Below are 9,281 nucleotides of genomic sequence, written 5' to 3'. Positions count from 1 at the left end.
AATTTTAAAAATAATAATAATTCCCAAGGCGGTCAGGTAGATCCTAAATCCGGGCGAGGATGGGTGGTGGGCTGCAAAAGCCAGCGGGCAGGGGGGTGCGCTCCGCCCGGCGCGGAGCCGGGGCCCTCAGCCGCTGCGCCGGGCAGCGCAGCTCCTCGCCTCCCGCATCCCCGGGGCTCCGCGCTCCGCCGGGCTCCCGGCGGCTTGTGGCGAGCTCTGTGGCTACCGGGGAGGGGAGGGGGGGGGCGCGGCGAGGGCGGTGGCGGAGGGGCAGAGCCCGTCCCCTCCCCGGCCCTCCCCTCCCTCTCCGCCCCTCCGCCGGGTCCGGGAGCCGCGCAGCGCGGAGGGCAGCGCAGCCGCGGATGCCCTTCACCGCCCTTCCGCACGGGGCAGGGGGGGACAAGGAGCCGGGGTGGGGGACGGGGACACACATACACACAATGCGGGACAGGGTGGGGGTGTCTGTGTGCGGACCCCCCGCTCCCCATCCCTCCCGCCGACCCTCCGCGGAGGCACCTGCCTGCGCGCAATGGGGGACCCCCGCGGCGCCCCCGCTGCTGCAGAGACAAAAGCGAGACACCCGCCCCCCCCCCGCTCACACCCCACACACCCCCCCCGCCAGCCTGGGATCAGCCCCGGGCCACCCCGAGCGTGGGGGGGGGGATCCATCGCGGGGGGACACAAGGACGGGGGTGCCTCGTCCTCGGATCGGTGAAATGCCACCAGCTGCGGGGGGGGACACACAGAGACGGGGGACCCCACCCAAACCGGGACCTGAGCTTCCCGCTGCCGCGGAGTGGGGGAGGAATCGCACACACACCCCCCCCAGATGTGCCCGGACACACACACATCTGTACACCCGGCGGGGAAGGGGGGGGGGGGATTATTTATTCCCATCTCAGCCTCCGCAGACGGCCCAGCCCTGGCAGCAGCACCTTGCTCAGCCCTTCCCAGCACCCACCCCCTCTGCCACCCCCCCCCCCATCGTGGCTGGGGGTCACCACCCCCCCGCCCCCCCTCCCCGCTGCTCCCCAGCCCTGGCGAGCAGGCAGGGGCCTCGCTGCAGAGGTGGGGTACAGCTCTCCCGACCCCCTCCACCCCCCAGCCCCCTCACCCCTCTCCCTGATTTGGGGTCAGGACCCTACAAATGCCAGAGTGGGGTGGGGGGGTCCTCACCGCGGACCTGTGAAGAGGGAGGGGGGGGTGATGCTCCGCTGTGTTCACCTCGAGGCGATAAAGTCCCTCGGGAACAGGAGGGGATTTGGGGGGGGGGGGGGGGGGGGGGGGGGGGCAGCCCGCTTTGCTCAGCCCCGTGTGCTCCGCACTGCGGGGTCGCGGGGGGGGGCCCCGGGTCACCAAGCCGGAGCAAGGGGCTTCAAGAAACCAGGTGGCACCTGGCCTTGGGGAACGGCAGGATCACGCTGCGGAGCAAAGATTCAGACAGAAGGAAAAGTGGGGGGGGGGGGGGGGGGCACAACAAACAACAGATCAGAGCAACGCGCATCAGCGAGGCTTCCCGCTTAACGCCATCCTTCCCCGTCCTATTCTTTTCCTGCTCTTTGCTCTCCCCAGCTTGCCTTCTCTTTTTTTTTTTTTTTTTTAAATAAAAATAAAAAAATAAACCAACGCGACAAACCCACAACCCATAGACTCTTGACTTAGCAGGATGTTCCTGTGCTCTCACAGAGCCTCGGCGGAGACAGCGGCGGGGGGGGGAAAAGGAGTGTCCTTAGCTGCCCGGCATCGTTTTAATTCTGCCAGGGCTCGCAGGGCCTCGTTGCGCTGGGCGTTACACTTGTCTGCCTGCGGGAAGATTACCCAAAAGTGCCAGTCCCGACGCGGAGAAGCCGCCGGTCTCTCTCCCCTTCGTGCCTGTGCTGATCCCCGAGACGCCATCCCAGCGGCCGGAGCAACAAGAGCTGCTTCGGCCCATCGCCAGGCACCTCGGCCTCTTCCTCAGGAAGGCAAATCCCGGCTTTAATACCCGCTTTAATGCCATCTCCGAGCCGAGCGGAGGGAAAGGATTTCCTCGGCCAGAAGAGGGAACTGCTCTCCTCTCTTCGCTCTTCATCCTCACCGCTGTCTCCCTCTCCTGCCTTCCCAAGCTCAAGGCTGAGCTGTGTCAGAGGGGAAGGTTTGCTCAGCCCCCACCGAAGGGACATCTGAGGACTTTTGTCCCCACAGCTGCTCCCAGGAGGGAGAGGCACAGCTTCAAACCTCCATTTTCCCCACGTTTTGTTTCCTTAACGGGCACAGAGGCCATGGGAGACCCTCAGGGCCCCCCTCCCCGCCCCAGCGGCTGCTGCTGCATTGAGCAGAGGCAGCTTCGGGCTTCCCAGCCTGCTTTGGCCCCGGGATGGGGGTCTCCCCACCTGCTCCCACCCGTGATGTCCAGCCAACCCCATCCCAAATCCTCCAGGACTCTGCATGTCCCATCCCTGCCCTTGTCCCTCATCTTCTGGGTGAGCACCCGGCCAGTGCCGGGGACCGTGGGATCTAACAGAGAAGCACCCGCCTCTAATTAACTGAGCTAAAGCAGCACATTTATTAGCACGACCACAGCAGCCACCTGACAGAGGGCCTGGGCAGGGGCCACGAGCATCCCATCCCATGGGATTAATCCCAGCAGCGTTCCCGCTGCAGACGTCGGCTGTGGCACCTCCCCGCTCCGGCGTTATCAGGAGCAGCCAGCTCCCCGGCCTCTCATTTAGAATTTATTCCAGGGGAATTTATCACCCGTGTCACCGGGAGCTCCTTAAATCAGGGGCTCGGCAGGGGAAGCATCACGCTGACCAGCCTCCCCGCTCGGTTTTTCTTTTAGGAGAAGGGGAGATGGGTGGGATGGCGGAGGCGGCTCTTCCACCGGCATCTTTGTGGGGGCACGCGTGAGGTTTTCCCTTCTGCAGCCCCGGCAGCACAAAGGGGGCTCTGTCCGGAGCAAAGCTCTGAGGCCGCTGCTGTCTTGTTTGGAGGGAGAAGGGAGGGAGGAGGACGGGAGGAAGAGGTCTGTGGGACCAAGGGACACCTGCAAGGGACCATGGTGCCAGGGACGAGGAGGGAGCATCGATACAACCCTGCAAAGATTTATGTTTGGGGGAGAAAAATAAAATAAATAAATAAATAAGAAACAAAACACAACAAAACCAACAACTGTATTAAGCCACGCGCTGGGCAAACTGAGACCCTTTGTGAAATGACAACGCTAATCGCCAAAGCCCATTACAGAAAGCCAGCGGCCGGGCGGGCGCCGCTGCCTGCGCTGCTGCCAGTCGCTTTCTGCTGCCTTCAGCGGGGCCGGGCACGTTTTGGGGGGGTGGGGACCAGTGGGTTGCTGCTTCTCTTCCCAAATTGTCACCCACTTCCAGAGGATCCCACTCCAGGCAGCTCCAGCATCCCCTCAGGGTGAGGAGGAGACATCTCTGCCAGGCCGGGACAACTCTCCTCTCGCTTTGTTTCTGCACAGAAATTGATAAACACGACCGGAGGATTTCTCCCCTCCTTCTATTTAAGTCCCATTAATATGAGTTGGATTTGCTTACCCTCCTGACTTTAGACTTTAATTCTGTGAAGTGTTATCACATTAATGGGAGTCAAGGTTGTTAAAGTGACGGATTATTCATTAACGGTGTAATCCATGGGGGGCAGGACCAGCCTCAGAGCTCTCCCCAACACGGGTTGTCCTCTCCTAGTCCTGACAGCCACAAGAAGAGCGTGAGCACCTCCCCCGGCAGCGAGAGGGTGACCCAAGGTCTGTGGGTTTGTGTTGGGGTTCTGCCCTGGGTGGGTGCATAGGCAGGGAGGGGGATGCTGGCCGAGGGGACGAGGACACAGCCCTGCCTGGGTGTCCAGGGCTTGCGGGGCTGCTGTTCCCCCCACACCCCGCTGGTAGCCCAGCTCTGCTCTCCAAGAGATGCTGTAGTTCAGGGATTAGCAGCAATCTGGGTCCCACAGGAAATCTATTGCACCTCTGGGGGCTCGCAGGGTCCCCCGGGGGTCTCAGGGATGGCTGGAAGGCAGCACCTCCCCCCTGCTCCCTGTCCTGGGGGGTCCTGCAGCCCAGGGGCGCAGCGGGCCCAGCACATCATCTCCCCAAGCTGCAGCTCCAGTTTGGGGCTGCAAGCTCCCAGGTGGGGGCTTTGCCTTCCCAAGTAGAGGGGCAACTAAATTCCCCTCAGCGCTCGCCCCGGGGGGTGCCCACAACCCCCAGCCCACTCTTGGCAGCTCCCGTAGCACCCGCTGGAGGGTTTGGCACCGGGGCTGTGAGTGATGGGAGCCAGGCCCCGGGCCGAAGGGCCCCGTAACTCAGCCGTGCTGCGAGAGGCACTAAGTTACAGCAGGGCGGCCGCGCAGGTACCGCGGGCACATAACTTCCCGGGACTCGCCGGCGTGCTCCATTTGTTTAGTGCCTTTTAGCTCCAAGGTCCTGGGATTTTGCCCATTTGTTTCCCCGCTGCCTTGCAGCTGGGTCTCTATTTTATATTGGTTTTTTTAACCAGAGCAGAAGAAACTCCCACGAGGGGCTGCCCGAGCCCTGGCTGGGTCACTGCGGGTGCGTTTGCTGCGGGCACGGATGATTTGCTCGTGCGAAAACCCCAGGTGTAGGGCAGGGCGCGGGGGGGAAAGGCTGCATTGCTCCTCGCTGCGCAAAGCTGCAGCTGGCTGCACGCTGGCTGCTGCGGGGGGAGCCCTGCAGTCCCATCCTCCTTCAAACGCTGCGCCTGAGCAGGGGGTTCCACTTCAGGGGGCCCTCCAAGGGCCCATCTCCGGGGCCTGAATCCCGCTGATGCCATCAGGGCTCCCCCCGGCACAGAGAGTCACATTTTTGCTCCCTCCGGGTGTCTCCTTGGGGATCACGTTTGCAGGGCTGCTGACAGCAGCCAGCTCATAGCCACCGGCTATAGGAGTCCTTACAACACCCCGACACTGATGGACCCCGACAGCTACACGCAAAACAGAGGCTATTTTTTCCCTCGCTGCTGTTTTCTGAACTGATTCTCGCTCTTTAACCTCTGCTGGGGAAACCTGCCCCTTCCCCTCCCTCCTTCCCCACCCACTGATGTCCTGGGGCCCAGGGGAGGAGGAAGTGGTACCCTGCAGAGGCACCGAGCAAGAAGGAGCCCAGCCAGCACCCAATCTCACTTTGAGCCCTCTGAACAAACGCAGAGCTGGTTGTCAGGTCCCAAACCCTCCAGCCTTCAGAGCAGCACCGGGCAGCTGAGCCAGCAGCTCCTCCTCTACCCCGTCCTCGAGCCGTTTTGCAGCTCTCGCTAACGAGAGCGCCTCGGTGACAGCCGTCAGCCCTATCGATCCCCTTCCCCAGCTCTGTCCTGCCAGAGAGAAAGCGATAGTTCAGGGAGGACATGATTCTCCCTGCTAATTGAATGCTCTGGCACAGGGCCCCATCCGGCACGTCGACGGCGCCGATCGATGCCGTGAGCTGCCGTGGAGGCAGCGGATCTGCCTACACGCCCCACACCGGGCACGCGGGTCCTGCTCGGCCAGGGATTGCCAAGCCGTGGCGTGGTTATCCCTAAAATCCAACCTCGGCATTGAGCAGGGAGGGGTTTGGGGACAGGGGACAAGTCCCACCAGTGCTTGAGGGTGTCCCAGGGTGGGGGAGTGGAAGGTGCCATCAGCGGGGCTGCGTTATCACACCCCACGGTCTGCTCAGGGGGTGCTGCGGCCGTTCCTCTCCTCTCGATGAGTTTTTTCGGAGTTTGCAGCAGCCTAACAGGGGCCGGGCCATTCAGCTGGTGGCTCTCGGAGGGGACCGTCAGCCCAGCCAGCTCCGTTCGGGATGCGCGGAGCCGAGCTGTCAGGTCTCATGCTCACACACTCGTCAGCCTCCGCAGCCCCAAATTACAGCTGACATTTAAATAAAACCCCACGGCACCTGAGCGAGACGCCGAGCTGAAAGGGAAGCGGTTGGGGATTTTCTTCTGAAGGAACATATTTGTTTTACTCCGCTCTCTGCTTAGTGTCTCCCAGCCCTGGAGCCCCACAGGGTGGATTTGCCGGGTGCATCAGCCCCGGGGCACCCTGGATTTTAGCCAGGGACCCTCGTGGGACAGAGCGACAGACCCCTCCGTGTGTGAGCAGCTCCTGGTCCCCATCAGACGCCGGGCGCAGGGATGGAGGCAAAGGCAGAGAGGAGAAAAGGGGCTTTTCAGACGCTCTGGGAATGACGTGGGGAAAAGCAGGGTAATGAGGGCTGGTTCCAGTGTCACGCACTCAGCCCTAATCAGGCAATGAAGCAAATTGAGTTTCGCTAAAAGCTCAGGAGCCCGGGCTGGGCTGCCCCCTCCCTCCCCCGCACTCCCCAGTCCGGGGGAATGAGATTTCCATCCACTCCCGGGACGTTAAGTGAGTAATTGCCGTGGTCTGCGCTGGGGCCGGGAGCGCTGGCGTGGATACGGCAGCCTTGGCCGCTGCTTCCCGTGCCTTCACTGCTCGGGTGGATTAGCAGGACTGGGGCCCACGTCAGGAAACAGAATTAAATTCCTATAGACCGGCACACTCGCCGTGCAGGCAGCAGCGGCGGGCTCCGGAGGGGGTCCCGGCTGCAGGCAGGGATCCGTGTGTCCGTGGGGGATGTGGGGACCTGCTGCTGGGCCGGGGTCACCCTCGGTGCTCGGCGCAGGTCCCCTTCCCTCCTCTGTGCACTCTGCACCGGTTAAGCCCATCCTGCCGTGCTGTGAGCAGGATGCTGGGAGGTGTCACATCCCCCCACAGCCCCCGTGTTCCCTGGGGGGACCCCCTCCGTGCATCCTCCTCCGACGACACCAAGGCTTCGAGGCAAGAAGTGGGAGGGAAGGAGGTGTGGGGTGTGCTGCTGGCTTCAGCTAGAGGAGGGTCCAGCACGCAGCGGCTGGGCTGGCGAAGGAGCCCCGAGCTCAGGTTTGGCCACTGAAACCCCCCCGTGAAGCTGCTGATAACCACAACAGCGGCGAGGGCAGGGGTGGCTGGGGCAGGGCGCTCTGGGCCAAGAGCCAGCTGAATTTCTGGGAATGCCAGCTCTTCCCTGTCCCCTCTCCTCATTTCTGGGGACAGAACAGCACAAGTGATGCTCAGGACATCTCTGCCAGCATAATCCCAGAAGCTGGTGTCATTTAACAGGGAATTCTTCAAACACGCCCTTCTCTAAAGCAGCTTCGTCTACTCCCCCCTCCACCCAAAATGAACCTCTGCAAGGTTCAGCTGGGTACTGGGAGCTTGAAATAGCAGCTGTGTGGCTTTATTAACTGTTAGGATAATTTAAATCTTGGGAAAGATGCAGAGATGGGGATAAAAGCAACTGAAGGGACGGCAAGGAGGAAACGAGAGACGCCGGCACGCGGGATGTCTTCCTTTGTCTGCGGTACAAGGGAGGGCAGGGGAGCCGAAATGGTTTGATCAAGGTGGGGGGAAGAGGTAACAGAGGGAAAAATCAAAGCAGCGGGTGGAAAGGGCAATGAAATCTCAGCAAGCCCACTGCCGTCACCGGATATTTCTAACTGCCGGCACGACGCAACTCTGCTGCGATTCCTGCGGCAGGAAAGGAGAAATTGCTCCATTAGGAACGTCGTGGCGGTGGCGAGGGGAGGCAAAGGGGGGGGGTCAGGGTTTTCTTCAGGAGTAGTTTTACCTCCTCGCTGCCCCGAGATGCTCCCCTCATCACAGAGAAGCAATCAGGGGGGGACACAGGGTCCTTTGCTGCCGGTGTGGGGGGACGGGGAGGGATGGGTCAGCATCCTCCGGTCCCTGGGGGTCGGGCGAGGGTCCCCATCCCACGCCGTGTCTGCCAGCGTCTGGCAGCCCTCCCACCTCCCCGGCAGCCTGGCACCGCGTGGCAAACGCTGCCTCGGCGCTGGGGCCGGGAAGAGGGTGAAGAAACCCCACACGTTTTGTAAAACAGGCCTGGGGAGAGACGAGAGAGCTCGGCTGGGCATCCCCGCTGCGGCAGCGGGTGCAACCCCAAGACAGACCCTGGGGAAATGTCACAGGAGAAGTCCAAAGCCATTCCCGGCTCCGCTGTCATGACTTGCCCCTCGGGTCCCTGGCAATGCCCCCAAGTCCCCTGATTATTTTTATTGTCTCTCCTTTCCCCTCCGAGCCCTGCCTGCTGTGTCAGCAGGTGTATTTATAGCACCACTCTCCTCCCAGACTGATGTCAGGAGCATCCTTGCCCGGGCTGATCACTGCCTGTCACTCCAGGCTTTTTCATGCTGGCCAAGGCACTCGCAGCCACTTTTTCTCCTCGTGGGCACGATGTTTGATATGCAGACACCTTCCCCATGTCTGCAGGCAGCTCTGGGGTGACAGGCAGCCCCAGGGGACATTGCCAAGGGGTTGTCTGTGCCCGGGGGGGCTGTGGCAGGGGTAGGGGTGAGTGTCCATGCTCTCCAGGCAGTGACCCTGAGCACGGGTCCAGCCAGCTGCCTCCCCATCTCCCTGCCTGGCATTTACTGCTTTCATTTTCCTCGGCATTGGGAGCTGAGCTTAATTATGGATATTTTTATGTGCATTAATAACATTTTCAGCGCTGCAAGCCAGGAGAGTGGGACGAGGGAAATGAGGACCTCTGCTCCAGGTGGGAGCTGGAGGGCTGCGGGAGCAAGGCAGCTCTCCCAGCCCCATGCAGAGCTCTCTTTTCTTGAAATACTCTTAGTGCTGGATGTTGCCAGGGCCACCACACCTTGGGTTGTGGCTCTCCAGATCCTGAGGGGGTGAGCGGCATTTAAAAAAGGAGATCCCTTCCTAAACAGCAGCAGGAGCACTGGGGGCTATTGCTGGTCCCTTCTTCCATGGGACAAATCCCTGGTGATACCGCTCGGTGGCTGGGAGCCGCTTCTCCTGCCCCTCGGGGCTGCTCTAAAGGGTCGTGGCAGGGGAAAATAATCCCCGTGCAATCCCTGTGGAGACCCAGCTCAGCAAGGGAGAGCTTGGCCCAAGCGCAGAGGAGCTCTGGCTGCAGGATCTCACCCTGAGGAAGAGCCCGAGGCGCCCACCCCCATCTCCATCTGAGATCCTGTCACAGAGGCCCTGGGAAGGGGATTCCTTTTGGAGAAGGCCCTGGAGAAATGTTTCTCATTTAAGCAGAGCGATGTCTCTGCGCCCCAGAGCTCGTGTGCGCAGGCACCGACGCACGCAGCGATTGCAAACCAGACCGAGTACACGTTTCACTGTCATTTACTCCTCGGTTCCTCTGAGGAACGTCAAGGAGGATAAGAGGGTGCAAAGAACAACAATAATACCCCAAATAATCCAAACCCTCTCTGAGAAGTAGATCCTGCAGCTCAAAG

This window comes from Athene noctua, chromosome 28 (genome assembly GCF_965140245.1).
Source record: "Athene noctua chromosome 28, bAthNoc1.hap1.1, whole genome shotgun sequence".
NCBI lineage: Eukaryota > Metazoa > Chordata > Aves > Strigiformes > Strigidae > Athene > Athene noctua.
This window is presented reverse-complemented; position numbering follows the sequence as displayed.